The sequence below is a fragment of the Carassius carassius genome, chromosome 3, assembly GCF_963082965.1.
Source record: "Carassius carassius chromosome 3, fCarCar2.1, whole genome shotgun sequence".
NCBI lineage: Eukaryota > Metazoa > Chordata > Actinopteri > Cypriniformes > Cyprinidae > Carassius > Carassius carassius.
Genome location: NC_081757.1, coordinates 33,184,462 through 33,205,251, shown reverse-complemented (window position 1 = coordinate 33,205,251; position 20,790 = coordinate 33,184,462). Strand labels below are relative to the sequence as shown.

Sequence of the window (20,790 nt, the reverse complement as noted above, 5' to 3'; positions counted from 1 at the left end):
GTGTGTGTATTTTTGCATTGCTTTATCACAGATGAAGTTAGATGCTCACCTAATGTGTTGCTGGTAAATTATGTGTTAATGTCTGTCTTTTAGAGATTTTTCCACATTTTCCTGATATGAATCACATGCATTAGGTGTGTTATATATGTTTTTATTCTAATAATAGTTTCAAAGTGTTTTCTGAAACATATAAGTGCAAATGTCGGTACAATTTTAATGATTTAATGAAAATGAATTTAAAAATGAATTAGGATTGTTTAAAGCAGTGGTTCTCAGTGTCAGGCCCCTCTCTAGTATGGAAGCATATGGGTAGCAATATTCAGTTTGGAATGTAATATGCAAAATGACAATGCAATATGTAAAATGGCAATGCATTTCTGTATTTACATTTACATTTTCCAATACATTTGTGCAACGTTTGGTCCAAAATGAAAATTAACTTATATAATTTCATTTGCCATTTCATACACTAGTTTTAATATGTAAAATTAATATTCATTTTAACGCTTTATAAGTTGCAAAATTAAAACGAAAATGTATTACAGAAATTATTTGATATGTGTAACATGTTCAAGCAAAAACTGTGGCAAAATTATCATTCAAATGTTATTTTTCTTAATTGCATTTACACTCACAGTCAAGACACTTACGATTGCATTTTCATTCAATGTCCCGCAATGAATGTAGCAAAATTCAATGTGCACATTGAAAATGCATTCCGAGCCGATCACGTGTCCGCCCCCTCCCGCCATGTCAATCACTGCGTGAACAAGGCGGGGCTTGCAGAAGGTCAAGAGACTCAAAGACCAGACTCAAGAGGATTCAAGTAAGAGAATATGGACAAGACAGTTCCACAACTTCTCTGAGAAGCTGCCCAAGCAATGGAGTGAAGTGCAAATGCTGCCCCTTCAGATTCAGAGAGGCCATCGTCCAGCTTAAGAATGATACCCCCGGATCGAAGTGGTGGGAAACGGGGTAAGTTGGCAAGAAAGAGAAAGAGACAAGGGGTCTTTCGTCAAACGGTTAGGCCTTGGGTTGCCAACTTTCACTCGGGGTCAAGACTGTGTGGAGTGTAACATTATTTGATGATCACACTCTTACGTAGAGTGTAAGCAAAGTGCTCGTTTTGGCCCCAAAAAAAACGGGGTGACACCTGCGGTCACATTAACTTACTAGACTTTAAGCATGCAAATATTACCAAAAAAATCAAAATAGTCGATCCAAACCATTAATATATCACACCTGCTTCTCCACTTCACTGAAAAAATGTGGTATTATTTTATTTCAGGTAATTTAAAGCACATGTCTGATGTAGGCCTATCGATCTTTTATTGGTCACTTCATACGAAATCGCTTTTTCAGAGTTGACCGAATTTGAACGTTGAAACGCAGCTCGCATGATCCCCCTCCCCCACTCGCATGTGTTTGAATACAAGTCAGCTGGCAACCTTGATATAGCATTAAAGTCAATTTATTAAAATACCAAAGACTAACAAATACATATCATATTTTATGTCCTATTTTATTGCAGCAGAAGTTTTACGATTGTTTGCACCATACTCAAATTCATGGGGCTGCGTGCCTGAACGTCCCAACACTGCTGGACCTTCAGCAAAAAAAATCTAAAAGTGTGTCCTACACCCATCGTTTTTTTGCCTATCCAAAAGAAAGGAATGTGAGGTCCCAAGTCCCTCAGTGAAAAACAAATTAGAGAGGTCAGGGATAGGAGAAAAGAGGATAACCTTTCCAGGTAAGTCAATAAAAAAAAAAGAAAAATCTGCTTGTATTTTTACAATCTATCTCATAATCAGATTTTAAGTTGCATTTCTTTTATATTTTATCTTTGTTTAGACAAATACTGCACTCCACAGGATTTTTCAAACCATCTTTTTCAGCATTTCCCCATCCTGAAAGAGTGTGGCAGTTTCCAGCTCTTGCGATCCAGAGGATCAACACGTTCAAAAAATATTAGAGACAATACCCTGTCCAGACGATGGCTATTGCCCTGAATACCTCTTAAGTGAGTCAGTCATGATTGGGCAGGCTGTCATATATATCAGGCCACTCCAGAAAGATATAGATGTGCAGGTAGGTTTAAAAAAAAGAAATGGTTAAAAACTGTGCTTCATAATGTTTTAGAAGTTGGGGAAAAGTTTAAATTACCAACAGTAAGTGATAATCTATTTTTAAATAAGGTAGTTTAGGAGTTTACCAAAATTATTATTTTTCTAAAAGAAAATAACCCTACTATCTGTTAATGTTTAGGTCTTTTTTTCTTCTTCTTGTCGTTCAGAATCTTAAGAGTGACCAGCCTGGACACTGGACCACTGACAGAATGCTTGTACTGCAATACGAAGTATAGCCTGTCAGAAATACAAGACCATGTTGATGTTTGTGAAAAGTAGGTGACCTTTAAAAACAAAACAAAAAAAACATGATTACACAACATTTTATATACATAAGCACTTTTTTCCTTTAAAATAATGGGTAACACTCTATTTCGATAGTCCACTTTAGACATTCTACTAACTATAAGTAACTATTCAACTACATGTCTACTAACTGTCATTAGAGAATTAGTAGACTGTCTGCTTAATCGCTGCTAAAACCTTATTGTGTTGGTCCCCCAACAGACATTCTACTGTCTATAAGTAACCTGGCAACTACAATTCCACTTATTCTCCTAACCCGAACACCTAACCTGACAGAGTTAGTTGACATGTAGTTGAAAAGTTACTTCTAGTTAGTAGGATGTCTAAAGTGAACTATCGAAATAAAGTGTAACCAAATAGGGTATATTTGATGTGGTATAGAGCCCGACCGATATATTATCGGCCGATATGAGCTAATTGCATTTAAATCGGCATCTGCGTTTATAACGGCCGATGAAACATGAGAAACAGAGTCTCATGCTTCACTCATGTTATGAGTGTTGCATAGTTTGCCCACCAGAGGGAGCTCTGCAACTCCCCAGTTGACAACAGCGCCAGAAATCCACTAGAGAAGAAAGCTATCAGCCAAGCCACAGGAGGTGCACTCTTTTGACGGTGAGTCTGTCGTTCGTCATGTGAAATGATTGTTGATTTAGTTCATACACTGTATATAAAAACAGTGTGGTAGTTCTAGCTAACGGTCCTATCATTATCACTTCTAAATATTCTATACCATCACTTGCAGCCGCTAATGCATTGCTATATTAGATTAGCAACAAAGCTAATACCATGTTTATCAGTGGAAGAGCGCGAACGTTAATAAGAGGTCAAACTATAACGTTAGCGTTTAACTTATTCTAAATATATCTGCAGATAATATATCTAAATATATCTGCACATAATGACCGCGTAACTGTGGCAGGGGGCCGCGTGTAGTCAATGACTAGAAGTTATGTACAGCGTGCCTTGAAAAAACAACAACTGTTACGTTACTCTAACGCTAATATAGCTTCCTTTTTTAGCAAGCCCCTTAAATGCTTGCTATTAACTTGAAGGTGGTTCTTCTTAAAATTGACAGCGGTGTGTTCATGACACTAACGTTAACCATATAACTTCGAATTGATTCCGTAATCTTCCGGTAACAGTAGGCTAACTTTACGTTCGCCAGAGCATGACGATGTTTTGATTCAGACTGCACAAAGAGAAGAGAAGATGTACGGGTCCGTTGTGAATGTGTCTGTGAGAGCAAATAGTGTACTTACCGTAACTACAGTAGCTGCGTCAGAAATGATTAAAACCAGAGGGGATATGTAAATAAATGTGAGCTGAACAAGCGCTTTTTTTCTTTTTTACATATCGTTTCAAAGCAACTTTACAGACATAACAGGAAAATGTTGTAATAATATTGTTAAATATAAGTAGGTAATAGGTCATACCTATTGCTTGAAAAATAAAATATATATATATATTTCTAATTTTTGCCTATGTAGGAGATCCCTGTTTATTATTATTATAATTCTAATGATGACATGAGTAATGATACATGGTGATATTATTAATACACATGCTTATTCTTTCTCTGTCTCTCTTTCTGCCTACAGATGGCTGAAAAAGGTGAATGCTGTAGCAGCAAAGTGTGGGACTACTTCTGCAAATACTTTAACTTTAGTATTATAATTTATTTACAGTACACACACACAGACTGTTAAAACCAGCTTAAACTGGAAGAAAGTAAAAGTGTTAAATGTTTAAAACCAGACTGTTTTTTGATCATTAAAAAAATATATACTTTTGATGTGCAATTGTTTATTCATTGAGACTGTAATCGAAGGCTTTTTTTTAACATAATCCCTTCTGGAAAATGGTTTATACAGCCCACATACATAGAACATGCAGATATTTTGCTATTGAATGTTGTGTAAGTGCAGTTTATAGGAAATGGGTCTAATATCCAGTTTATTTTTAAAATCAAAATATCGGCTTATAAATCGGCTCTTTTCGAGTTAATATCGGCATCGGCCCCAAAAAATCCATATCGGTCGGGCTCTAATGTGGTAATCTAATCTCTTAATGCAGATTAAAAAATTTTGGACCATTTTCACAGACCTTGGTGATGCCTTTCCCCCCAAAAAAAGTATTACTTCATAAGTGTATTGTTTATTTAATTAACATATTTATTCCAACATACTTTACATTGTATTACTTGGGTATTCTATTATAGAAACAGGTATCACTATTATGGTAAGGTTTGTAATACTGCTGCTGAAGGAGAGATGTTGAATTAAAAAATGTTCACCGCTGTTGTGCTGTGGTTATGGTTAAATCAGGTTACATTAGACAGGCAAAGTGATATCAGATAACACTTGGCAGTACAAGACAGGAAGAAATGTCAGCAACCATGTCAGAGGATAATGCTGAAAGGGAGGAAAGGGCCTCAACATCACTCACTACTTTTTTCTCAGCCACTACCAGCCCATCAGCAGAGCCTGCCTCTGAAGGTGTCTCCATCTAAATGAACATACCACTGAACATTGCTTTCTCTGTATTCACTTTAGCACACACATCATGTTATTAAATCATCATATCAGTTATTTGTATCTTTTGAAGATTTGTTGTAATCACTTGACTGTGTTTGCATAGAGTGGAAGATTGAGCCTGATCTTGAAACAGCTGCCCGGCTGTTTCGAAGACATATCTTAAAGAATGCTGAGGACAAACCAGACCTAGTTGTTACACTAGATCTACACAGCTGTGAAAAGGATCGAGAACGGGAAATGTTAACTTTTTATAAACGTACAAATATTGATTGGACAAGTCCATTTACTGTAAAACTGAAAGGTATGAATATTTGTATATAAAGGCATTTAATATATTACGTAGCATTCTTGCATACTATTTTCGTATTTTGTTCTATTTTAGTTTTAGTAATGTGGTTATGATGTACATTGTAATTTGTGCTAAAAACAGGAGATGCTGCATTAGGGGATGGAGTAACACGGCACTTTTTCACATTGGTAATGGATAAGCTCCACAATGGATTTGAACTGGACATTGGTAAGTTACAATTTCCGGAATTTCCAAATTTAAAGTTGAATGTATCTTGGACATACCATTTCTTTGACCTCCACTTTAGTTAGGGTAATACAAAGGGTAGGCAAATACAGGATGTAATGCATTTTAAGAAAAGTTTTGTTTTGTTCAACTCAATTTAATAAGTATGAGCATAGTTAATAAAGGTTTAAGAATGGTCATCTGAGTGCATTTGTCTTGTTATGAATTTCATAACAAGACAATGGCCAGGGTCATCTGGCCAGAACCTGACAGTGATGAAGATGAAGCCCAATTCAACCTGGAGCAATCTTGTGACGTTACGGCCTTCTTGCGTGAATATATTCAAACAGTTAAAAAAATAAATAAATTGTAAATTAGTTTAATGCATGTTCTATATTCAAAAGCAAATGATTGTATGTAAACAAATGATGCAATGGAAAATATTGTTTTAAACAAACTGATGCAGGATCACCTGCTGAACTGTGCGAGTTGATGAAATTTTGGACTGGCTGGACTGTTCTGCCTCAACATCTGTATCTTGAAGTGTCACCTGACCTTACATTGCCAGTGGCTTCAACCTGCCTCACAACACTAAAACTTCCTTTAAGATGCAGAACCTTTCTTGCATTTACACAAGCCATGAGAGCAGCAGTTTCATCCACAAGGTTTGGCTTTGGCCTTGTCTGAGTTGTTACATTTAAAGTTGTTCATGAACCAATAAATGCATGTTTGGGAAAAAAAATGAATGACGTGTTTGTCGTCTTCAGCATTTTTATTGTTGTTTTATAAATGCATGTTCTTGAAAGGAACTTTCCCAGTTTTGCATTGTTCAAAATTATTGCGAGTTAAATGAAGTTTACATAAGAACAAGTTAAAAACATGTTCTTGTTTATCAGAAAGCCTTGCTGTAATTCAGGCATTTCATACACAATGTCACAATAAACTCACCAAAAGAAAGTCAGTTCATGGTGTCAGTCCTCAATGCTCCAAACAAGAACATCTAATATCTTAAAATCTCTGTCAGTTGTTCCACTGTGGAATTATAAACATTCACTGTGGCATTTAGTGGAACATCCCGGTTGGGAAGACCTGCAATCTCCTCTGCAGTGAGGCTGCGTGGCAACTACACATCTGGGATTAAAATGCTGTTTGCATCTTCCATGGCAGGTGGTCCATCCCAGTCAACACCATAGTCCTCATCAACCTTAAAAAAAATACAAGAACAGATGCTTTAATATTATGCATTTAACAAAATAAGCATTTATGTGCCACCAAGGCATACATTTATTGTTCTGATGATGATACAAAGAAGCATCACACTATGATCAGTAAAATTCTTAACCTTTTTATAGATCAAAGCCATATTATCTGCATTTAGATTTGACAGGTGTTTGAATAGTCTTGAACACGAGTGTCCAATCCAGTACCTGGAGATCTACCTACCTTCAAAGTTCAGCTCCAACCCTGCTCGAACACAACTGTTAACTGTTAAAAGTTAATTAAGATCTTCAGGAGCACTTGATAATTACAGATATGTGCGTTTAATTAGGGTTAGAACAGAACTTGGCTGGTAGGTACAGTATATCTCCAGGAACAGTAGACTGGACCACCTCCATGTTTGACCATGGGTTAGGGTTGCCTGTAAAACTTATATATTGCTGTAAAAAATAAATAAATAAAAGTACAAAACTCTGAAGCGATTTTACAGTTAAGTTTCAGCACTTTATTGGCAACTTTCTTTCCAGTAAAACCAAACCCCTAGATTATCAATGTACTTTCCTCCAGATCTACGTAAGCTTGGTTCAGGGATCAGTCTTAGAATGTTCTTGAGTGGCCTGTGTTCAGATCTTTTTTTATAGAAAGGAATGGGCCAAGATTGCAGTAGAGAGATGACAGATCCTTCTACTCATCAATATACACTCAAATGTGTATTTATAAACTTTCTATAATTGTTTACTGATGCCTTTATTACATTTTTCCATAAAATTGTGTTCTTGGCATCAAAATGACAGGTCATGGGGTTGGATAATTTTGATTGCAACTGTACATAAAGGATAAAAATGATGTCCATCAAAGAGAAGCAATATTTAGCATTCATTTTAAGTATATATATATATATATATATATATATATAGTACAGACCAAAAGTTTGGACACACCTTCTCATTCAAAGAGTTTTCTTTATTTTCATGACTATGAAAATTGTAGAGTCAGACTGAAGGCATCAAGGGCTATTTGACCAAGAAGGAGAGTGATGGGGTGCTGCGCCAGATGACCAGGCCTCCACAGTCACCGGACCTGAACCCAATCGAGATGGTTTAGGGGTGAGCTGGACCGCAGACAGAAGGCAAAAGGGCCAACAAGTGCTAAGCATCTCTCGGGGAACTCCTTCAAGACTGTTGGAAGACCATTTCAGGTGACTACCTCTTGAAGCTCATCAAGAGTGTGCAAATCAGTAATCAAAGCAAAAGGTGGCTACTTTGAAGAACCTAGAATATGACATTTTCAGTTGTTTTACACTTTTTTGTTATGTATATAATTCCATATATAATTCCACATGTGTTAATTCATAGTTTTGATGCCTTCAGTGTGAATCTACAATTTTCATAGTCATGAAAATAAAGAAAACTCTTTGAATGAGAAGGTGTGTCCAAACTTGTGGTCTGTACTGTATATATATGTATATAAGAAAAGCATCATGATTTCAAACCATACAAATACTTTTTCATCTACCTCTGATTGTGAACGCTCCTTCCCGTAATGTGTGAATTCCGGTTTTCTCCGCGGTTCTGAACCATAAATTGAGCAACCTCAATGTTTTCTCCTTTATCTGAATGAACACGAGATGGCAACCCATACTGGCTAACAGCACCAAGGAAAGCATCAAGCACAGTGGTGGCATTATTGTTAGTAGCAGCATTCAGATAAACTACAAGACGACTAAACCCATCAATGCCTCCATGGATCATGAATCGCCATCTGATTTTAGACAAAAAAGATGACAGACAAGAAACATCAGTTTGTGTACACATTTTGACTAGAAAATTCCAATTACTTTTTCTATCACCATCCTTATAAATCTGTCTTGTATATCATTTGTTAATGAAAATAATTATTACAACAATGTTGTAATTTAAAATATTATGATTAATATTTTCTCAGGGTATAAATGTGTAGAAAATGAAAATATGTACGGTAGGTCCCTAAAAGGGAGATCATAGTATTTGGGAGTCCTTGGCATCAAAACATTTGACAATCTCAGTTGGGTTCCAAAAAAATCGAATTACCGTATTAATTTATGATTTCCATCTATAGGCCACATGCAATTCGGACCAGGAACGGAGTACTGTCTGCGATGAAGAGTCCGGTTAGTCTGGGCTCGAAGTTGTGTTCCCTCTGGGTCCACTCTGTGTAGTGATTCACGTACCCTAAAAACTTCAGATGATGAGATATTATTGTGATTTCTGTAATGTGTTTGCTCAAAGTTAATGAGAGTTGGGTAAAATCACTTCTACTTGATGCAAAGTAAATACAAGATTTTCAAAAAGAGTTACTGAGGAAAAAAATAAATAATAATAATAATAATAATAGAGACTAATGGTTCAAATCTTCCAGAATTAACCTGGACTTAATGTTTGTGTGTACACACCAAATATCTTATTAGCCATCTTGTGAGTGTAGGCTGAAGGCTGGTTTATACTTCTACGTTGGACCAAAGCCATATGCTCTGTGTAGCTATGATGGTTACACCTCTCCATAATATAACTATACATTGCATTTACGCAGAATGCAAGTGCTGTGATTGGTCAGAACCAAAGACCCTCCCCAGGATTATACAAAATATATCTGCAGTAGTTTTGCATTCATTGGAACTAAATGTAATAGTGCCTGATTGCTTGTAATGAAAGTGCAAAGGCTGATAACAAACAAATATGTAGAAATAAAAGCTCATAAAACATGAATCCAAATAAATATTTATCCATATAAAAAATTGTCATAACGTAAACAAATATCTGCTTCTGCTGCGCTTTACTCCAGTAGTGGTGTCGACTACTGGAGTAAAGCGCAGCAGAAGCAGATATTTGTTTACGTTATGACAAATTTTTATTTATGTATACTTGCAGAACAATACAAACACGCCAAAGCAGAGCTATAAATGCTAACAGCCACATAGGGCACATCATATGGGCTATGCAGGTCTGCCATAGGTCCGTTACAGAAGTATAAATCAACCTGCAAGTATTTAAACAAAAACAAACTTACACTGAATCAAATGTCCACATGCTTAGGGAAAAGCTCTCATCATACGGTACCCACACTGTGGGTGCTCCCTTTGAATCTCCATCACCAAACGGTCCAGTTCTGTATTGTCAATGCCAGAGTACAACTCTGAAACTCTGCGGGACAAGTGAATAATAGAGTGATATATTTAGCATTAGATGCATCATATATTCATGCAATGACTTGAATTGTGTAAAACGCTATACACGTGTCTGTGTCTTAACTATTCATGTCATAACTGAATGTCCTAGTTTAATTTCTAACTATCATATTATACTATTCAATTGTATGTTTCTCTGTCACATAGATAAGACTTGCCGGTAGTATATGTAAATCAGTTGTTATTTCTGAAATTGATTGAAGTTTGTTTGCGCAGAATTAGTAATATTAAAAATAACATCCTATGGATAAATGTGTGTAATGAACAGTGCCTTATGATGATGCGCGATGTTGTAAACAAAAAACGGAGATTATGGCCTTGAGGCATTTGTATAAAAGCATTAAAATTTATTTAAATTGATGTTTAACTTACTTCATATGGAAGCACATGGGTAGCGATATTCAATTTGGAATGTAATATGCAAAATGACAATGCAATATGTAAAATGACAATGCATTTATGTATTTACATTTTCATTTTCCAATACATTTGTGCAACGTTTGGTGCAAAATAAAAATGAAAAATTACATAATTTTCATTTGCCATTTCATACACCAGTTTTAATATGTAAAATGAAAACTAATTTTAACGCTTTATAAGTTGCTAAATTAAAATGAAAATGTATTACAGAAATGATTAGATATGTATAACATGTTCAAGCAAAAACTGTGGCAAAATTATCATTTAAATGCTATTTTTCTTAAATGCATTAACACTAACAGTCAAGACACTTACGATTGCATTTTCATTCAATGTCCCGCAATGAATGTAGCAAAATTCAATGTGCACATTGAAAATGCATTCCGAGCCGATCACGTCTCCGCCCCCTCGCACCATGTCAATCACTGCGTGAACAAGGCAGGGCTTGCAGAAGGTCAGAGACTCAAATCTCAAGAAGAGGATTCAAGTGAGAGAACATGGACAAGACCGTTGGTCCGTGTACGTTTTGATCATTTCAGTTTATGGCTTTAATATTTCATTCGCACTGGTAGGCGGGGCTGAAATGTTGCTTTCATCTGATTGGTCGAATCGCTCCAGCTCGGTCTTTCCATTCTTTCAGGCAGAATAAGAGTCAGTGCCAGTGAAGCACTGTAATGTCTGAAACCACCGCTCACTGTTAATTAGCATAATATTTGAATCAGATGTAGCTGGGCACATAATTCGTTGCGCTGAGACCTGCAAATTATTTCTAGGTTGTAGTATTGTATGAATATTGTCCCACTGATAAATACAGTGCAAATAGTTCTGTCTCTTTGGATAAAAGTGAAGTGGAAATAAAAATCAATAATAGACGGAACAGTTCCATGTCTGTAACATTTACCACTCTCATCTTTTAAGTCATAAGGCACTAGGTATGTGTGTGTGACATTAATAAATAATTGTAAAAATTAATATTGTTACATTTCTGAAATAAAAATAGTAAAATTAGCTCTATGCTGCTCAGTGCTCCTGTAGCCTACCCCAGAGCGCCCTCTCGCGGCTGTAGACGGTAATGTTTTCTCTTGGTTCGTCTGACTCTGACTCGTATTGCTGTATAACTGGCCAGACTTACCTTCCCAAAAAATCCTATTTAATTTTATTTCATAAATTTAACTATATTTATTTCCACTTCACTGTTATCCAAGGAGACAGAACTATTTGCACTGTTTTTATCAGTGGGACAATATTTAAACAATACTATAACCTAGAAATAATTTAACAGGGTCTCTTGCAAGTCGCAGCAGCACGAATTATGTGGCCAGCATCATCTGATTAAAATATTATGCTAATTAACAGTGAGCGGTGGTTTCAGACATTACAGTGCTTCACTCGCTCTGACTCTTATTCTGTCTGAAAGAATGAAAAGACCGAGCTGAAGCTGGAGCGATTCGACCAATCAGATGAAAGGAGCGTTTCAGCGCCACCCACAAGTGCGAATGTAATATTGAAGCCATAACCGAAATAATCAAAACGTACACAGACCAACGGTCTTGTCCATGTTCTCTCACTTGAATCCTTCTTGAGATTTGAGTCTCAGACCTTCTGCAAGCCCTGCCTTGTTCACGCAGTGATTGACATGGCGGGAGGGGGCGGAGACGTGATCGGCTCGGAATGCATTTTCAATGTGCACATTGAATTTTGCTACATTCATTGCGGGACATTGAATGAAAATGCAATCGTATGTGTCTTGACTGTGAGTGTTAATGCATTTAAGAAAAATAGCATTTAAATGATAATTTTGCCACAGTTTTTGCTTGAAAATGTTAAACATATCTAATCATTTCTGTAATACATTTTCATTTTCATTTTGCAACTTATAAAGCGTTAAAATTAGTATTCATTTTACATATAAAAACTGGTGTATAAAATGGCAAATGAAAATTATGTAATTTAATTTTCATTTTCATTTTGCACCAAACGTTGCACAAATGTATTGGAAAATGTAAATGCATTGCCATTTTACATATTGCATTGTCATTTTGCATATTACATTCCAAATTGAATATCGCTACCCATGTGCTTCCATAACTTCAGTCCACACTGCTGCATTCGTCGATGTACCGTCCATCGACTAACTCCATACAAGGCCGCGATATCTTTAACGTTTAGCCCATACGATACCCTTCTATGGCCTCGCCAGGAATCTCCACGGCAGGTCTCCCCACTCTCCCAGACAGTAAAGTCGGTTTTATATTCAGACATTCGGAGTTCCGCGTTCAATAACTTTGTTAATATGCACTTGAAAAGGCCACTTTCGGTCAAGTATCATTACCGACCATGATGAGCACAAATCAGAACACATTTTCATGTCGAACTCGACGTTTAAAAGAAGCTGATAAACACGCTTACCTCTATGGAGTGTCGTGACGTCATCGCCTATCTGAGGGACTATCTACAAATTACGTGTTTCTATTAAAAATAAATAAAAACACAAATGTTTTTATTTATTTGCCTGCAAATGAATAAGAACTGTGTTGATTTGTTGGATTTAACAATGATATGATTTATTTCAATAGGTTTTGAAAGCATGGGTCAACTTCTCTGAAGCAAGTTGGAACATCTAGTCTGGACCCTACAGAACATACTAAAGCCCATGTCTTGCTGTTTTATTCACCTCTGTTTTTCTGATTTTAAGTATGATAAAGACTTAACAGTGTAACAGTGTTCTCCAGGTGTTGAATGAAAATGAAAAAAGGCTGAACTCTTTTATGTTTTTCTGATTTATGACCTCTTTGTTTAACATTAAACTCACAATTCATGTGCATTGATTGATGTTTACATTCCTGCAGAAATGTCACTTTGCCTGGTACTGAATCCATCAGATTATTGACAAGTACTCAGAAATCATGACAGCAAACACAATGTTGATTTTGGATGAACATTTCTAAAACTATGGCAAAACTTTCCTCAAGATGGTTTATAAGAATTTGTGCTTCACATATATATTAAATTTGTACCATCACTGTTTTTATGGGTTTCCACAATGACTTTTCCACAATCCACTTCAACAGCTTTTGAAAGAAGGAACCTAGTGCTAAGTTGCAAAATATTTATTTGACTCTCAATGACTAACATTAAGTCTTTAATGTACAAGTATTTAATATAGATGTTCAAAAAGTACAGTACCATCACTGTATTCAATTTTCTATTTACACACCTTCAGTTCAATAACTTTTTTAAAGAGGCTCACACTGTTACAAAACAAGTAGCTAAATAATTTTCTGACTCTCTATAACATATCAGAAGTCTTGAAAGTAAAAGTATTTTCTCTAAAAGATACATTTACAGCATCTCTGTATTATACAGGTGCATCACAATACATTAGAATGTCGTGGAAAAGTTCATTTGTTTCAGTAATTCAACTCAAATTGTGAAACTTGTGTATTAAATAAATTCAATGCAGACAGAATGAAGTAGTTTAAGTCTTTGGTTCTTTTAATTGTGATGATTTTGGCTCACATTTAACAAAAACCCACCAATTCACTATCTTAACAAATTAGAATACTTCATAAATACACATTTTTAGTGAATCATACCATATTCTAATTTGTTGAGATGAAACAAGACCAAACAATGCAGATGAGGTGAAGGCCACTGCCAAAGAAACCTGGGCTTCCATATCACCTCAGCAGTGCCACAAACTATTCACCTCCATGCCACACCGAACTGAGGCAGAAATTAAAGCATAAGGAACCCCTACCAAATATTGAGTACATGTACAGTAAATGAACATAATTGTTGTACTAATTTATTATTATTATTATTGGTCATATTAAGAATTCTAATTTGTAAAGCTAGTGAATTGGTGGGTATTTGTAAAATGTGAGCCAAAATCATCACAATTAAAAGATCCAAAGACTTAAACTACTTTTATTTTATTTATAAATGTATTTAATACACACGTTTCACAATTTGAGTTGAATTACTGAAATAAATGGACTTTTCCACGACATTCTAATTATTGAGATGCACCTGCATGTTGTGCCTTTAGAGAAACACCTTCCAGTTCAATAACTTTTTACAAGAGGCTTACACGGTTACAAAGTCTTGAAATACAAGTATTGGACATAAAACATACATTTGCAGCATGCCTGTTTCTTCATAGACACACCAAAACTTCAATTCCAGTTCAATACCTTTCCAAAGAGGCTCACACGGTTACACCACAAGCTGCTACATAATTTTGTGACCCTCTTCAACATATCAGAAGTCAGGAAATACAAGTATTGGCCATAAAACATACATTTTCAGCTTCCTTGTGTTTCTTCGTAGACACAACATAACTTCAGTTTCAGTACAATATATTTTTCAACGAGGCTCACACGATTACAAAACAAGCTGCTACATAATTGTGTGACCTTGTAGAACATATCAGAAGTCTTGAAATACAAGTATTGGCCATAAAACCTACATTTGCAGCATACCTGTGATTCTTCATAGACAAACCATAACTTCACTTCCAGTACAATATCTTTTTAAAAGAGGCTCACACTGTTACAAAACAAGCTGCTAAATAATTATGTGACCTTGTAGAACATATCAGAAGTCTTGATATACAAGTATTGGCCATAAAACATACATTTGCAGCATACCTGTGATTCTTCATAGACACCCCATTACTTCACTTCCAGTGCAATAACTTTTTAAGAGGCTCACGCTGTTACAAAACAAGCTGCTAAATAATTATGTGACCTTGTAGAACATATCAGAAGTCTTGAAATACAAGTATTTGCCATAAAACATACATTTGCAGCATACCTGTGATTCTTCATAGACACACCATTACTTCACTTCCAGTGCAATAACTTTTTAAAAGAGGCTCACACTCTGGCAAAACAAGCTGCTAAATAATTATGTGACCTTTTGGAACGTATCAGAAGTCTTGAAAAACAAGTAATGGCCGTAAAACATACATTTGCAGCATACCTGTGATTCTTCATAGACACACCATTACTTCACTTCCAGTGCAATAACTTTTTAAAAGAGGCTCACACTGTTACAAAACAAGCTGCTAAATAATTATGTGACCTTGTAGAACATATCAGAAGTCTTGAAATACAAGTATTGGCCATAAAACATACATTTGCAGCATACCTGTGATTCTTCATTGACACACCATTACTTCACTTCCAGTGCAATAACTTTTTAAAAGAGGCTCACACTGTGGCAAAACAAGCTGCTAAATAATTATGTGACCTTTTGGAACGTATCAGAAGTCTTGAAATACAAGTATTGGCCATAAAACATCCCAAGGTTACGTATGTAACCCTAGTTCCTTGAAGGAACGAGACGCTGCGTCGAAACGCTTTTGGGGAACGTCCCTGACGAGACCGACTCTGAATATCGTGTGCCATCAGTCCATCGGAAAGGCGTGACGTCACGGGCGGGGTGACGTAGCGACCAGGAAGCTATAAAATCACGTGCCGTGCAGCTGGCTTCAGCTTCGAGTAGGGAAGCAAGCGCCGGCAGGGGTGCCGGGAGTATGGCTCTGCGACGCAGCGTCTCGTTCCTTCAAGGAACTAGGGTTACATACGTAACCTTGGGACGTTCCTTTTCAGGAACTCGAGCTGCGTCGAAACGCTTTTGGGGAACGATGTGCCCACGCTGCCAGACTTCCAAATCCCTGCCTAGTGTGTAGTCAAAGAGCACAGCTAAGACGAGAGAACAGAAGAGCCCGGCGTGGCTCGCATGTCAAGATCGTAAAATCGGACAAATGTGGAGGGCGTGGACCACCCCGCGGCGTTGCAGATGTCCAAGAGGGACACACCTGCTGAGAAGGCCTTGGAGGCCGCCATACCCCGAATAGAGTGAGCCTTGGCCCCCAAAGGAGGGGGAAGACCAGAGGACTCATAGGAGACGTTGATAGCCTCGACTATCCAACGACTAAGGGTCTGCTTGGTGGCAGGAGAACCCTTGTTAGAAGGACCGTAGCAAACAAGCAATTGGTCTGATTTTCTCCACAGGGCAGCTCTGTGGACGTATGCGTCCAGTGCTTGCACTGGACACATACAGTTTAGCTTCTCTTGGTCTGGCTCCCGAAAGGGAGGAGGACAGAAAGCCTGCAGTACGATAGGTTGTGGTGTAACAGAGGGAACCTTCGGAACATAACCCGCTCAAGGGTATAAGAATGCTTTGGCCATACCAGGGGCAAAGTCTAAGTAAGTAGGGGCCACCGAAAGGGCCTGAAGATCTCCAACTCTCTTTAGTGAGGTGATTGCCAGTAACAGGGCAGTTTTAAGTGTCAGATGTCTATCTGAGATATCTTGTATTGGCTCGAATGGAGCTTTACAAAGAGCCTCTAAAACCACAACCAAATCCCAGGGGGGAACACGGGATCGTACTGGAGGTCTCAGCCTCAGCGCACCGCGGAGGAAACGTGTAACTAAGGGGTGTCTACCCACTGACTGATCATTGAAAGGGACATGGAAAGCAGCTATGGCCGCCACGTTAACCTTTAAGGTGGAGTGGGATAACCCCGCAGAGAGCCTGGCTTGTAAAAACTCCAGAACTGTACCAACTGGGCAGTCTGCTGGGTCAAGCTGGCGGTCTCTGCACCATGAAGTGAAGAGCTTCCACTTCAGGGCGTACGGTTTCCTCGTAGAGGGAGCTCTGGATTGGAGTAGGGTCTCAACAACCTCGGTTGAGAGACCAGCTGCTAACAGCTGTGCCCCCTCAGGGGCCACACCCACAGCTTCCACAACTCCGGGCGAGGGTGAATTATCGAGCCCTGCGCCTATGAGAGTAGGTCTGTCCTGATCGGTATCTCCCACGGAGATCCGTCGAGGAGCGAGACTAGATCTGAGAACCATACTCGGCCCAGCCAGAACGGGCTACTAGTAGTAGACGGGCCCCGTCCCGGCGTACTCTCGCCAGAACTCCCGGGAGCAGAGCGATAGGGGGAAAAGCGTACAGACGAAGCCTCGGCCAGGTCTGTACCATAGCGTCCAGTCACAGAGGAGCTGGATGAACTAGAGAGAACCAGAGGGGACATAGCGATGTCTCCTGAGTCGCAAAGAGGTCCACCTGGGCTGTGCCAAATACTCTCCATATCTGCTTCACCACCTCGGGGTGAAGCATCCATTCCCCGGGCCTCGCCCCTGTCCCTGTTCCAATCTCCCAGGAATATACACTGCTCTGATCGAGAGGAGTTTGCCCTGGGACCACAGAAGGATCTGGTGTGCCAGCTTGTACAAGAGGTGCGAACGCAGACCCCCCTGGTGATTGATATAAGAGACCACTGATGTGTTGTCGGTGCGCACCAACACATGGTGACCTCTCAGGTCTGGGAGGAAATATTTCAATACTCGATAGACTGCTAGTATCTCTAGGCAATTGATGTGCCATGTCAGATGGCGACCACTCCACAGACCGCGGGCAGGGTGGCCACTCATGACCACACCCCAACCGGTGAGAGACGCATCTGTCGCTAGCGTTACACGGCGACAAGGAACTCCCAGCACCGGGCCCTGATTCAAGAACCAAGGTTTCTTCCACATGTCTAAGGCACGAAGGCACCGCCGCGTGACCTTGATAACTCGAAGTGGATTTCCCCTCGGGGAAAAGCCCTTGGACTTGAGCCACCACTGTAGGGGTCTCATGTACAGCAGGCCAAAAGGTATCACGTTGGACGCAGCTGCCATCAGCCCTAACAATCTCTGGAATTGTTTGACAGTGAGTGACTGGCCTTCTTTGACTCTCTCGACTGATGTGAGGATCGACTCGATCCGAGCAGGAGACAAGAGTGCCTGCATCGTGGTCGAATTCCACACTACGCCTAGATAGGTGGTTCTCTGAACTGGAGAAAGTACACTCTTCTTGGCGTTTAGTCTCAAAACCAGCTCCCCCATGTGTGCGAGAACGACATCTCGATGTCGAGCCGCCATCTGCTCTGATTGAGCTAGGATCAACCAATCGTCGATATAATTTAAAATGCGGATGCCCTGCATACGGAGGGATACCAGAGCTGCATCCATACATTTCGTGAACGTGCAGGGTGAGAGTGCGAGGCCAAAGGGAAGTACTCGATATTGATAAGCTTTGCCCCCGAAAGCGAACCTCAGAAACTTCCTGTGTTGTGGAAGGATGGATATGGAAGTATGCGTCTTTGAGATGTATTGTGACAAACCAGTCCTCGGATCTGATTTGAGCTACAATCTGTTTGACAGTGAGCATTTTGAACTTCAGTGACATTACTGAGAGGTTTAGATGACATAAGTCTAAGATCGAACGCAACTCTCCATCCTTCTTTGGAACTATGAAATACCGGCTATAAAACCCGGACTCCCTGACTAGAGGAGGGACCACCTCGATGGCCTCCTTCCTAAAAAGGGTATTCACTTTTTGTTCCATAACCAGAGCCTGCAGGAAGCCGACTATTGTCTTTCCACTGTGCGCAGGACCCATTGAGATACATTGGCAGTAGTTTCCACGCTGCTAGCTAATGTACTAAGGGAATCAGTCTCTCGAGACTGATCTCTGGAGTAAGAGGCCCCCGAAGGGGAGGCGAGCATCCCAGCTCCGCTACGCTCATGGGCGGAAATAACTGAGTAGTGCTCGCTGGAGGCCGCTGCACCCTGAAACTCCGGCAGGGTTGGCAGACCCACCTCCCGAGGGCACTGAGGTGAGACGGGCACCGTGTAATGAGGTGGACACCGCTCTACCCCAGTAGGGGCTGCCCTCTGTAGTCGTGACTGTTTGTACGCGGAGGGGGCTGCTCCCGCCCAGCAGTCCCTCCAGTACATCTAACTTCATGAGTCAAATAACTGTCATTATATTCCTCAGAATTTAATGAAATCAAACAATCAGACAAGTAAATACGGTCTGGATTGTGATACAATACACATTGAAGTGATATATTGAACTTCTCGAAGTTAGATAACAGTCATTAGATTCCTCAGAATCTAATGCAATCCAAATTCCTCAGAATTTAGTGAAATCAAACAATCAGACAAGTAAACACGGTCTAGATTGTGATATAGTACACATTGAAGTGATAGAACCAACTCCTGCTTATTAAATGGAGTTAAAAATAACCAGACACGCGGTCGGGTATGGAAAAATTCACATCAAAACTGAAAATGATGTAATACACGCGTTGCCTCGACAGCGCGCGAATAGCTTAGTCACACAAACAATATTAATCCCCTCGGAGATTAAATAGCTGCTCACTAACGCTGCCCGTATAATGACACTGTTTGTTTTATACTGTGCTTATGCAACTTTGTTTGTGCAACTACAAGCTCGCCGACGCCCTCCGTGTCAATCTCCTCGGAGAAAGAAAGGCAGAGCGTCAAGCCCGACGCTCGGGGGGAAGAGCCGAAGCTCGGGCTTCCAAACCCCGGAATCAGGCAGATCTGGTGGGTACGGTAGGAGATAAGGACGTGCCCGTCTCCATACCTTCCAGCAGATCGATCTGCGAACCCAACAAATGCCGGCGCGGCTTCGCCTCGGTGAAAGCGGAACCGGCATCGCGAGGAACGCTTGCGAAGGCTCACTTCTCGAAGAGAGCCCTGCGGGATCGAAGCGTCCGCATTGGCATTCGTTCACAATGCGGGCAGTCGGCCCCCTCGAGAGCCGACTCAGCATGCTTCGATCCCAGGCAAGCCACGCACAAACTGTGTGTATCCCCACTCGTAATGTAGCGAGGGCAGGGAGGAACACACAATCTATCTAGCCCTAAATTTTACATTTATAGCATCCCTGTATTCAATGTTTTTTTTTTCATAGAGACAACTTCCAGTTCAATAATTTTCCAAAAGAGGGACACACCATTACAAGTTGCTAAATAATTATCTGACATCATATGAGAAGTCTTGAAAGTACAAGTATTTGCTCTAAAAGATACATTTACAGCAGTCATGTATTAATTTATATATATAATTACATAATACATAATTTTTCAGAGTGTCAAATGTCTTTGGCCAACCTTTTCCAGTAGTGGCACATCATCTCCGTGCAATACAGCACACATATACAATACACATACACTCACTGAGAAGCAGCTGAGAAGTTCATTGGTGTCTCTCTCCCCTCCATCCAGGACATTTACGGAACCCGTCACACTCACAAAGCCCTCTGCATCGCAGATGATCCCACCCACCCGTCACACAGCTTCTTCCATCAGGCTGTATATATATATATATATATATATATATATATGTATATATATATATATATATATATATATATATATATATACATATATATATATGAGTTTTATGCATAGCTGCTTTTCAAAGTCAACTAAATGTAATACATAAGACAATCCCCATGGTATAGTGTGCCCTTTGGAGTGTGCTTAATAACAAAGTGATTTTGGGTTGACTTGGGCAAATACTGAAAAATTATTGAAATGTTAAGGTGCAGGTAGCATCAGGACCATGGACA

At 39.3% G+C, this 20,790-nt stretch overlaps 3 long non-coding RNA genes across 3 annotated transcripts in view; 2 read left to right on the top strand and 1 right to left on the bottom strand.

Annotated features, from left to right (window-relative positions):
- Positions 1-20,790, top strand: part of LOC132125038 (uncharacterized) — a 31,101-nt gene that overhangs the window by 200 nt on the left and 10,111 nt on the right. The window lies entirely within an intron of this gene.
- LOC132114984 (uncharacterized) lies at positions 1,537-5,591 on the top strand. The gene is made up of 5 exons (XR_009425386.1): positions 1,537-1,750; positions 1,852-2,088; positions 2,294-2,401; positions 5,073-5,270; positions 5,400-5,591. It is a non-coding gene; the product is annotated as an uncharacterized LOC132114984 (long non-coding RNA).
- Positions 8,191-12,569, bottom strand: LOC132114978 (uncharacterized). The gene is made up of 4 exons (XR_009425385.1): positions 12,434-12,569; positions 9,747-9,880; positions 8,771-8,918; positions 8,191-8,462 (listed from the first exon to the last, which is right to left on the bottom strand). It is a non-coding gene; the product is annotated as an uncharacterized LOC132114978 (long non-coding RNA).